Consider the following 12,758-nt stretch of genomic DNA (forward strand, 5'->3'; position numbering starts at 1 on the left):
TTGAATTCTGGCTCATTTTCTCACTTAATTCTTTACTTGAGAATGAAATGCTTATCCAAAATAAATAAGGGACCTACAAAACTGCAGTGATTAACAGGCAATGAGTTTCAGATTCCATTTACTTATGGAAATCGAGTAAAATCCAACACTTTAGTAATGCTGTTGTGATGTCAGCTCCCCGATTAGGGCTGTTATAACTGCAGGAGTTACTACTTTAATATTGCATTAGCACATCATTAACTTGAACCATGCCAAAGCAGTATGAAAATGAGCAATTTTCATTTTTTAGAATAGACAATATGAACTTTTCCTGCTGCTTAAATTTGTTTTATGTGTGTATACTGCAGTAGGGGTGGTAATAGAGGATGTGTGGAATGAAGTTATATTTTAAATTAATAACCAGCTGCTTTTGCAAAGTCTGTGTATATTTAGAAATAAAATCTAAGGTATCTTTTTAAAATAAAAGAATAAAATGAATCCTTTTATATTGATTTTTTTCTCCTTTTTTAGCATACCCTCATTAGCTGCCTGAAAATCTTTTTTGGCACAAGGTGGGTTAGAAATAAGCAAGCAAACAAATAAATAAGCGAAACACTCCTACTTTATATATAATCTCCAAATTGTAATTACTTACTGAAGCCATATTAAAATATATTTTGGGGGCGCCTGGGTGGCGCAGTCGTTAAGCGTCCACCTTCAGCTCAGGGCGTGATCCCGGCGTTATGGGATTGAGCCCCACATCAGGCTCCTCCACTATGAGCCTGCTTCTTCCTCTCCCACTCCCCCTGCTTGTGTTCCCTCTCTCGCTGGCTGTCTCTATCTCTGTTAAATAAATAAATAAATAAACAAATAAATAAATAAATAAAATCTTTAAAAAAATAATAAAATAAAATATATTTTGAATAGATGAATGGCTATCATCTATTAGCTATGCGGCCAATTTTCCTTTTTAAAATCTGGTAGACATATTGTTTTATTTTTATTATCATTTCAAATTGCAGAATGTTTGCCAATTTCTCCAGCACTTTAACACTAATTGGTCTTATTTCTTCTTCATATAACCTTGTAATATGGTCAGAGCAAACATCTGTATCTTCATTGCATAGATGAGAATATTGGGCTTTGACCCTTTAACACTAAATGATTTTCCCTAGATCACACAAATCCATTTCCATTTTTTGCTATCTGTATGATGTTGGAAAAATTACTACTCTGTGCCTCAGGTTCAAGATCTGTAAAGTGGGTATAACAAGTAGATATATCTTGCAAGATTGTCATAAGAAATAAATGAGATAATCCATAAAAAAATCAGTACAGTGCCTGGAACATGGCAAGCATCTATAAATATTAATTGTTGCTATTTGTATTGCTTTTGAAAAAAAAACACCTAGTAATTGCATTACAGAAAAGTATTGAAAATGCTATAATACTAAATATGATGAACACTTGCATAATGTCAAATGTCAACGTATTTGCTTTAGACCTACTTATTTGCTTATATTCCTTCTTGTTCCCTTTGTTCATGGAATTCATTTTCTTTCTTGCCAATGTGTATTCTTCAGTCATTCTTTCATGAAGGCCCATGACTGGTCAAGTTGTTTATCTTTTGTGCATCTGAGAAGCTCTCTATTTTTGCTTGTATTCCTAAATGATGGTTTAGGTGGGGAGACTCTGGTTGCTGCCAGCGAGAAAACTGATGTCTTACCTGATTGTCATTCCTTAATTGGCCAACCATCTTCTCTCTCTGGTAGCTTTTAGGAATAGATAAAGGATTCTCTTTTTATCCATGCTGCTCTATAATTTCACTATTATGCCCTGATACAGGGACTTACCTATATTTATTGTTTGATATTAGGTAACCACTTTGAATTGGATACACATATATACTGAAGTTAATAGTACTCAAAATACTCTTTTCCACCATTTCCTCTATTATCTTCTTCTGGAACTATTAAGTGTGTGTTAGAACCTCTTATTCTATACTTCATGTCTCTTAACTTCTCAATAATATTTCTTCATCACTTCATTTTCTGGTGAAATATTTCACCTGCATTCTGGGTGATTTATCAGATATATTTTCATGTATTCTCTAGTCTAACTTTTATTTGTAGAATTTCTATTTGATTCCTTTAAAAAACTGCCTATCCTTTCTTTTAAATTATTTCTTACCTTATTTTGTACTCCTATCTTTATCTCCTTATTTTTTTTATTTTTTAATAAAGATAGATTTATTTATTTATTTATTTATTGAGAGAGAGAGAGAGCACATGAGTGTGCGTGTGAGCTGGGGGAGGGGCAGAGGAAGAGGGAGAAATAGAACTTCAAGCAGACTTCCCATTGAGCATGGAGCCCGGATGAGGGGCTCAATCCCACAACCCTGAGATTATGACCTGAGCCAAAATTAAGAGTCTGACACTTAACCAACTGAGCCACCCAGGCAGCTATATCTCCTTGAACACTCTAGAAATTAAAGTCCAAGGACTCCTCTGTCAGGTCTTCTTTTACGGGTCCCTACTCCTTCAAAAAACAACTTATAAATTTTCAGAACCATGATGTTCACTGTTTTTAAACTATGTGATTATACAATTCAAATATGTAGCATTGTTTTATACCAAATTACTAAAAATCAGGACTGATCCTACATTAGAAAATAAATAGTCTGGAAAAGTAGCCTGAATGTCTTGACCAATTTTTGATAATAGTTTGCTGAAAATTATGAAGGGACAGAATAAAGAAGTTGGTTTTGCAAAGGGAAGTTACACACAGAAACTTATTTTCATTGAGGACCACCTTAATGTTTCAACATAATTATGACTGCTAGTACAAGGGATAGGTAAAAGGCAGCGGAAAAGAAAAAAGCCAGAATAACTACAGAAAATTTAATTAGCCTATTAAGTGCAGCTGTCTCCATGATCTCTTTAAGCTTGCAACATTTGCATTTTGATATAAAAGCACACTAAACAAATAAGCTAATAGTTCTGAGTTCTACTCTTGGCAGTATAAAAATATAACAGCTCTTGTTCTTAAAGAGAATAATGACATTTTCCTTAGCTGTGTCATTATTAAACAAATGGAATTAGCCATGTGCCACTATTTATTTTCATCGGGTTCCGATGGATACAGGTCATCACCATGACACCAAACAGCTGAGGGGTAAGGGAAAAGATGGAACTTGGCTATGTCAGAACCAAATTCCTGTCTCAGTTTGCTGGTCAGAAGCTCTAAGAGTTTGGGTTTTAAAGCTCTTTATTCCTTTGCTTCTTCTCCTGAAAAATGGGGATAATAGGGACTCCCCCACAGAGTTACAGTAAGGATTAAATGAGATAATACCTGGGAAGATGTTTGCCAGCTCTAAAACAGTGGATCGCCAACGTGAAAGCCCTGAATCAGCAGCCTGGGCATCACTTGGGGACTTGTTAGAAATGCAAATTCTTGACCTACTCCAGTTTCTGTCTCCAGTTCCCTCCTGAAGCCCTACTTCTTAGGACATCCTTATATCTATGTAATAAATTCCCTCTTTTCCACTCAAGGTAGGTTCAATGGTTTTCCGTGGGTTGCAATCAATCATTTCTTTGGTTGGGAGAAAATATCTGCAGGCAACTCAGCAACTCTCGCAGAAGATTGTTGCACTCATGACCAGTTTCTCTGGCTGCGCAGATCCTTTTGTATCCTGTCAACTTCATTTCCTTATCCTTTCCTGGGCAGTAAACCTAGTTGTTTGGATGCTTAATTAGATATTTGCTTATTCACGCCTCTCTCTCCTTCTCTATACACCTCCACCCTCCCCCACATCATCCATGAACAATGTGCAGGTCTTATTAATAGGTTGTTTTGTTGTTTTTTGGTGTTTTGTTTAGTTTTGTTTTACATTTTGTAAAGTTCCAGGTCCTGACAAACTTCCAGTCACCCTCCTCAATCACCCTTGCTATGGGCTGGTATTCATTGCTGTGAAGCAGTAAATTACCTTTTTAGTGACTCATGCATTTAAACCTAGTGTAAAATTCAATGCCAAATCCATATAGTGTAAACCTTAAACATTCAAGTTTTATCTGCTCTCCTATTCCAATGCATTCAACATCCGATTGGATACTCAGAATGATATGTTCTATATCTCATTTCATAACCTCTCAAAAATGGGTAAATGATGTTTAAAAACAGCGTTATAGAAACTTAACGTTGAAAGATATCCACATTTTTCCAAATGTAGGGTTCCTGCTACAACCTTCCTGCTTTACACACTTTCAGTGATGAAGAATTGGTGGCTTTATTAATGAGTGTTTCCTTCTCTTAAAATAAAACCTATCTCTTTGTCATATAGAGCTTCTGCTCCTTAGAGCACTTTAGAGCAAATATACTTCCTCTGCTCAATGATAGTTTCATCTCTAAATTTTCCTTTCCTGGGGTAAATGTCAAACTCCTTTACCTGTTTTTTTTGTTAAGTAGTTTTATGGAATTACAGTCATTTAATATCCTTCTAAACATGACCTTATTTCATACTGTCTTTCTTTAATGTGATCCTCTGAAACTAAATATAATAATTGGAATATGACCTAGATGTCTATTTCTATGGAAGTATATATGGATCCTGTTATTTTCTTAACACTGCTGTCATCTTGTTGGCTTCTAGGATCTTTTTCAGATGTCATATTGTCAAGTCAGCACTCCTGTATTAATATGGTTTAAGTAACAAACAAACAAACAACAAATAAAAAGACCCCCAAAGTAATTAAAAGGAGCAGGGCAGGCTGGAATGCTGGACTAAAACAAATGAGCTGTAATAAAAGATAAATGTTGAATGATATTTATAAAAGTGTAGAATGATGTAAATAGCAAAAGTGCCATACAGCCGTTAATCATTCATTCAAGTCCCTTGATAAGAGATACAGATATGTTCCTCACAATATGTATTCAGTGTAATTGAGGATACAGAACCATAAAAAGAAAAGTGCAGTGATGGGCATATTCATACAAGTATAAAGAAGTAACATCAAACTCATCCAGTGTGTACCAAGCTATACTTACTCATCTTTCATTTATTTCTTTTAAAATACACTTTAATGTGTCTTCCATGTCAACCACTCTACTGAAATTGTTCCTATTAAGTCTAACACTTGGTCTGACTGTGAAATTTGAGGGTTATTTTACAGTCCTTCTCTTATGGGTGGCATGTAATACTGTAAGTCATTTCTTCCTTTTTAAAATTCTCTATTTCTGTGGCTTCTGTGACCCACGACTCTTGACGTTTTCTCTGTATCTCTTGGACCATCTTTTCCTGTTTTTCTATGAAATTCAGATCTTCTTTCTAGATCTTAGAGCCTGGAGTGCCCACAATAACAACACTGTACTAATTAAAAGTCTTTGATTCCTCTGACCTGGGTCTGTGCCCCCAGTCTTCTCTCCTCCTCGGTCCCTCTTTCCTTCCCATCACAATCATCCTCCATATTACTTCCCGAATGATCCACATGAAATGCAGTCTGAACCTGCCAATTTCTGGTTGTATCTCTGCTTTAGTTTTTCATGCCTATATGATAAAGTCCTGTTCCTCTGCATGACTTAGTGTCTCCATGGCTTACTCTGCTTCTCTGGTATCACCTCTCACAATTTCCCGCTCTGCGTTGTACTGCTCAAAATTTTCTGCATACACCATACTATCTTTCATCTGTGTGTCTTTCTTACATTGCATCTCTGTCTGGAATAAAACCCTTCTCAGCTCAACAGCCTATTTCACTGGCCTTTATCCCTTCGCTCTCCATTGGATGAGTTTGATGTTACTTCTCTATACTTGTCTGAATAGACTCATCACTGAACTTTTCTTTTTATGGTTCTGTCTCCTCAATTACACTGAATACATATTGTGAGGAACATATCTGTATCTCTTATCAAGGGACTTGAATGAATGATTAACGGCTGTATGGCACTTTTGCTATTTACATCATTCTACACTTTTATAAGTATCATTCAACATTTATCTTTTATTACAGCTCGTTTGTTTTAGTCCAGCATCCCAGCCTGCCCTGCTCCTTTTAATTCTCCAGTTGACCATCAGTGCTATTCATTACCTTGCCATTCTTGGTGGTCCTGGCAGATTAGGTATGCAAGCCACCTTAGTCTCTACCCAAATCATTAACAGGAGATGTTGAATAGATCCTATGCTAGAATTTAGAGCTGCTGAATGGTATCCTAGCACCTCATGCCTCATTCTTCTTTTTTCTCACGAATTGCCAAAATAAGGTTATCTTCACCAAATAGCTCAGTTGCAGATGGAACTTAGATATCAGATTCCAGCTACTGTCTTAAAGCTCCTCCCTCACAAATGCTTTACCTGATGTCTTCATGAAAAGACAAAGTGAAGTAAGTCTCTAGTGTTACAGCACCACTCTCATTCTTTCCTTATTGAACATCCAGCAAAAAATTATTAGGAGAAGGGGTTAAGCGGTTAAACGCATTTTATTTTTTAATGAGGAATTTAAGAACATTGCCACTTCCCATTGGTTACACCAGAGTTCCTATATTAATAACTACAAAGCAAAATTTCTGTTTATCATTACTATAAGGAAAACTATGCCATGGTTTGTAGTGAGGAAAAATATAATCACATCATTTGTAACGAAGGATAGTCAGAAGAAAGGCAGGCAGGGAGAAGGAATTTCCCTGCTCCACCCACCTCCAGTCCTAAGAGGAAACCACTGTTAGAAGGATTTTACAACATCCTGGAAGGAGCCTTCCACCCTTTCCCATGTGAACAACTACCTGAGCGCATGGACAAAAACCTGATTGGGTGACAGGCACGGAGGTTTAATCAAATTGAAACAGCCACCAGCAATCTCATAAAAATGCCTGAAGTTAGAAACTCCAGTGGCAACCCTCTTAGGTCCTCTCCCTCTTTGGGAGCTTTATACTATCACCCAATAAACTTTGCTTTGCTGCCCACTGCTCTTCATCTGGTCTACCCCTTCATTCTTCGAAGCAACGTGACCAAGAACCATGGGCACTAAAGGAAAAGGAACACTGAAACATTTGGAATCTCACAAGACATCATTTTAATGTTGATTGTAGAAAACAAAATATTAATAATATTAATTGAGTTCTTTCGTGTGTCAGGTACTCTTCTGTTATATATACTAATTTATTCCTCAGAACAACTCTATCCAGGAGGCATTATTTATGTGTTCTACAGATAAGGTGCCGAATCAGTTAAATAAAGTGTAGGGTTATGCAGTTAGCAAATTGCAAGGCTAATCTGGCTTGATTCTAGAAAATTCTCAAGTATATACTGGTTGCCACAGATTCTAATCACCAATGTCCTATCTAACATTTAGTCATATCCTTCTTAGAAAGGATCATCTCCTTCAACACAATACACCCAGTAATCTTTGTGTGCATATCTGCTGGTGGGTGGGTAGAGTCCTGGCCTGGTCTTAGAGTAAACATGACGGAGAGTAAACCAGGGTGGAGAAGCAAAAAAAAACAAAAAAAAAACCCAAAAAAAACCAGTGCTCTCTGCCCATCTTCCTGGAATCTAATTTATTTCTGATAGGCCTACAAGGGAATTGGGGTTGGGAAAAGGCCCATCATTATTTTCTTTATTATAGTCATCATCATTATCTTCGTTGGGGTAGGAAATGTTCTATTCTTTTCCCAGTATTTCTCCCCTGGCCCACAAATGGGAATTTGGCCTTCTTGGGTATTAGGAAGATAGTATGCGTGTTCCCCTCCACCATCACCCACCCCTTGCCAGAGAGGAGTGACTCATTCCTGAAGGATGGGTGGGCCCAATGGAGTCCCATAAGACCTGCCATTCTTTAGCTTGAGATCTTGTCTGTTCTCCTAATCTTGTTGCCATGTCATAGGTGAATTAATTAGCCATGGCTTCTCCATCCTGCCCCTGGGTAGGTAACACTGTTTTAGGGTGAGAGGAATATAGACTTCCTTTTGTTCAGGATTCTAAGTTGAATTTATAAAGTCAAAGTCAAAGGTGGCCCTAGAACCCATTTGATTCTTCTTCCAACAATGACTATTGTGTACCTGCTCTGAGCCTTACACTAGTCTAGGTGCTGGGGATTCCCCAGGGAATAAAACTGCCCCCAGGGACCTTGCATTCTAGTCAGAGAGGGCAGACAAAAAAGTATATAATATGTCAGATAGTGATGAAGGATTGTAAGAAAAATAATTCAAATAAAGGGATAAAGGGGAATAGAGGGTGCACAGCATAGGTAAGGTGGAGCTAATTCATATGGAGTGGTCGAAGAAAGCCTCTCTGATCCTGTGACATTTGAGCAGAGAGTGAGGAAGTGAAGGCTGTGGTTCCCTGGGGAAATAGCTTCTATGCAGAGGGAAAAACAAGTTCAAAGACCTTGAGGTAGACTGAGGCTTGGCTTTTTTTGTTTGTTTGTTCTTGTTTTCTGTTTTTTGAGAGATACTGGGAAACCAGTGTGTCTGGAGCAGAGAGAGTGAAAGGGGAGAATGTAGGAGGTAAGTTCAGAGAGGCAGCTGGAAATGAGGTCATTTCAATCCTCAAAAGCCAACGTAAAGAATTTGAAGTTTACTTTGCAAGACATGGGAAATCAGAGGGTTTTGAGAAGGAGAATACCATGACCTAATTTGTGTATTAAAAAAGATGGTTCTGGGGCGCCTGCATGGCTCAGTTGGTTAAGGATCCAACCCTTAGTTTCGGCTCAGGTCAGGATCTCATGGGCCATGGGATGGAGTACCACATTGGATTCTCTCCCTCTGCCCCTCGCCCCACTTGCTCTCTCTCACTCTCTCTATGTCACGCTAAAATAAATAAATCTTAGAAAAAAAAAAAAGGATAGTTCTGAATTTAGTGTGGAACATAACACCAGGGGTTACTGGACATGGGGAGAGTGGTCAGAGGGTTATTGACCTAGTTCAGCTGAGAGATGGAGGTGGCTGGACCCAGGGAGGTAACAGTGTGCGTGTTGGTGTGTGTGTGTGTGTGTGTGTGTGTGTGTGTGTGTGTTGGGGGTGGGAGTGTGCAGGGGGGAGGGGTTTAGATTGATGTATTCTGGATGCATTTTCAAGTTAGAGGCAACATAATTTGCTGTTGGATTGAGTATAGGGCTTGATATTATCCACATGGTAATTTGATTTTTGGTAAGTTGTTCTTGTAAAATCTATTTTTATTTTGAAAATTTAAATATACACATAGAGAGCATAATAAAATGAACTCCTATGTACTTCTCACCCAGATTCTATACTTATCAATATTATGACACATCTGCTTTAATTATTTCCTTTTGAATCATTTTCATATTTGATGAATTATTTCAAAGCAATCTATGATATCTATATCATATCATGTCACCCATATATACTTCAAAATATATCTCTAAATATTTGGAACATATCATCAATGCTATCATCATACTCTAATAAAATTGATAAGAAAAATTCCTTGGTATCAGCTAAAGCATGATGATATTTAAATTTTCCTGAATTTTGTCTACTTAATTGAGATAAAGTTTACTTGGAGTGAAACACACCAAACTTAAGGATATAATACAATGACTTTTGAAAAATGATGTAAACCTGGAAAATCAATAACCTAATAAAAAATATAAAATACTTCCATGATTCTAGAAATTGTACACCCTTCTAGTCAAATCCTGTTTCTACAGGCAACCACTGTTCTGATTTCTAGCAACATAGATTAATTTTTACTGTTTGTGAATTTCATAGAAATGAAATCATATGATACATATATTTTCATGTTTGGCTTCTTTCTTCAATGTAATATTTTGAGTTTAATTTACATAGTTTATATACATCACTAGTTCACTCTATTTTTATTTCTGGGTATTATTCCATTTTATGAATACAAAATAGAAACCATTAAAAATCTTTCCATACTCAACATTATTTTCCATATTTCCCCAGTAACATATGTACCATACTTTGAGAATCATTGCTCAGCATCACCTCTCTTTGGACCACCTTAATGCTGGACAATATCCAGAAATGTTACACATGGAAATAGCCATCTGGTGATAGTCACCCTATTGGGTATTATGAAAAATACAGAGACAAGAGGAACATGTGTCAAGGCACTTGCCTACCATGAGGAAACAAAACATGTAAGTGATCACTTGTAAGTGATGACAAAAAGCAGAAGTAAAGATGGTATTTTGATGGTATTTTGTGCAAGCATAAAAGTGATGATTCTGGCTGTGGGTAGAGTATAGGGCAGGAAATCTGGGAGCAGATAGTGGGATGTGACCTAAACTTTGAAAGAAGGCTGAGCTGGTGTGCATGGGTGGCTCAGTTGGTTGAGGGTGGGACTGTTGATTTTGGCTCAGGTCATGATCTCAGGGTTGTGAGATTGAGTCCCCTGCTGGGCTCTGCGCTGGGTGTGGAGCCTGCTTAAGATTTTTTCTATCCCTCTCCCTCTGCCTCTCTCTCCCCTCCAGTGTGCACACACACACTCTCTCTCTCAAATAAATAAAGAAATAAGATCTTCAAAAGAAAGAAAGAAAGAAAGAAAGAAAGAAAGAAAGAAAGAAAGAAAGAAAGAAAGAAAGAAAGAAAGAAAGAGGGGGCTGTGCTATCTACAAGAGGTACATGAGGAATTCAGGCTGAAGGAAGCACTTCACAAATTCACAAAGGTATGACTGTGTCTGCTCTTTGTCCATCCAATCAATAGGGTGAGAACCCTTGAGGACTATCTTTGACTCCTCCTCCCTCTCGCTCCTGTGGTATTTGTCACCAAATCCTATTGATAACACTTTTATAGTCTCTTAAACATCTACCCTCTTCTGTTCTCATTGCTACTTCCTCAGCTGAAGCCCATGTTACCTCATTTTCTCTTTACCAAACAATTGCAACTGACTTCTCACTGGTTTGTCTGCTTCAGGTCAGTCTTCATTCTAACTGTTCCTAAACAATGCCACTAGAACTGTCTTTGCCAGACCCTAAACTGATTATGCTCTTTCCTGGCTTAGAGTATTGATTACAGACTGGAGTTTACATTCCTCCCCCCATTCCTCAAGGCCCTTCCACCTCTCCTCTCAAATACCCTCATGCTCTGAGTTTCCATGTGTTTTACCCATAATATACAATTTTGCTTCCTAAACATGCCTTACTTTTTTCCTGACTCTGCATCTCTGTTGAAATTACCAATCCCAGTCTTCAGGGTTCTTTCCCTTCTCTCTGCTTAATTGATCCTCTGAGGCCAAATTCAATGTTCCTTCCTTCTGGGAAGCTTTTCTCAACCCCCACACCTGTCAAAATTAATCACTCTTTAGACATTGCTTTTGCCACGTAGACCATGCTTTGTATCATAATGATTTATATTCACCCCCATTCCTCCACTGGACTGTAACTTCCTTGGAAAAAAAGGCCATGTTTTTGGTTACTGTTGGCCTAGCAGAGTGCCCTTTCCATTTCTGGCTCTCATTAATATTGTATAAAGTCATTTTCTTTTACTTATAAGGTACACTGTTTTCTAAAGCAAACTTTAATAAATTTTAAACTATCCTTGTCATGACATATAGTCTGACATAGCGCTGAAAGGCACTGAACATGGCTAATTATATGATGAGTTATAAAAATGAGATCCTAACATGCCCCAGCAGGTAACTAGTTTATCATTTGGGAGATTCATAGTCTTGACTTACTTGTAGACATGTGGAATTTTTTTTTCTCCTTTTTGCTACACCTATTCTGAAAATGGTTTCCTTTGTAACTTGAGGGAAGCATGCCATACTTAGGAATAAATTATCTGACTCCGGCAAAAATACAAGATTAGGTTAAAGATATTTTCAGCATGCAGAAATAGGACACATTGAGGTCTTGGGAACTGTAACATTAAATTGGGGTGGTGATATATTAAAAAGGCTAAAAAATAATGTCTTATGATTGAGTGCATATTAGTATCTGGTCCTATGAAGTGTTCAGCCTGGACTAAGATTCTCATTATAGCTTAACTGAAATAATGAGCTGAATGCTGAATTAGGAATAGGTGAGTAAATCATCATGTCCCCAGTTTTAGCCTGATTCATTCAGCTCCTAGGAGATTTTTTTTCTCTTTAACATTAAGAGAAAACAATAATTGAGCATTATGTATATGAGCGATGAGACTAATAATAAAATCATTAGCTATTTCAGTCATATGACTACGTATGACTACATGCTCTGAATGACTTTTTAAAAACATACTCTGTTGTAACTCGTGATGTGAAATGTATAAAATATTTAAATGAGCATTGAAACTGACGTCAGATTCAGGTTTGTGCCTTAGCAGATAAAAATTCTAAACCTTTTTTCCATATTCATGTTATTAAGAAATTCTTAAAAAATTTTCATGTACGTCTCCATCCTTCCTCCCCATTCCATCCCCCAGACTTCACCAGTGACATGCCACAGCAGACATGAAACAATATAGAAGGTATATTTAATTCCATGGAAGGAATATGTATACACATTCAGAGTATACATCTTCAGTCATTAAAAGTTACTTTGAACAAATACTTAAAAGCACAGAAGTATATCTGCACAGATGTTCTATTCAAAATTCAGAATTACTTTTTTTTCAGAAAAATTTGTTTTTTTTAAATAGTAACACAAAGAATAGTTTACTTTTTATAATACAAGTATAAATTGTGAGAGAAAGACAAATGCTCTATGATCTCACTTATACATGGAATCTAACCAACAAAAACAAAAACAAAAAAAATCAATAAGAACCCAAAACTCGCAGATACTGAGAACAGACTGGTGGTTGCCAAAGGCAGGAGGGTGGG

This window comes from Ursus americanus, chromosome 17, assembly GCF_024610735.1.
Source record: "Ursus americanus isolate L20-20 chromosome 17, mUrsAme1.1.p, whole genome shotgun sequence".
NCBI classification, from domain to species: domain Eukaryota; kingdom Metazoa; phylum Chordata; class Mammalia; order Carnivora; family Ursidae; genus Ursus; species Ursus americanus.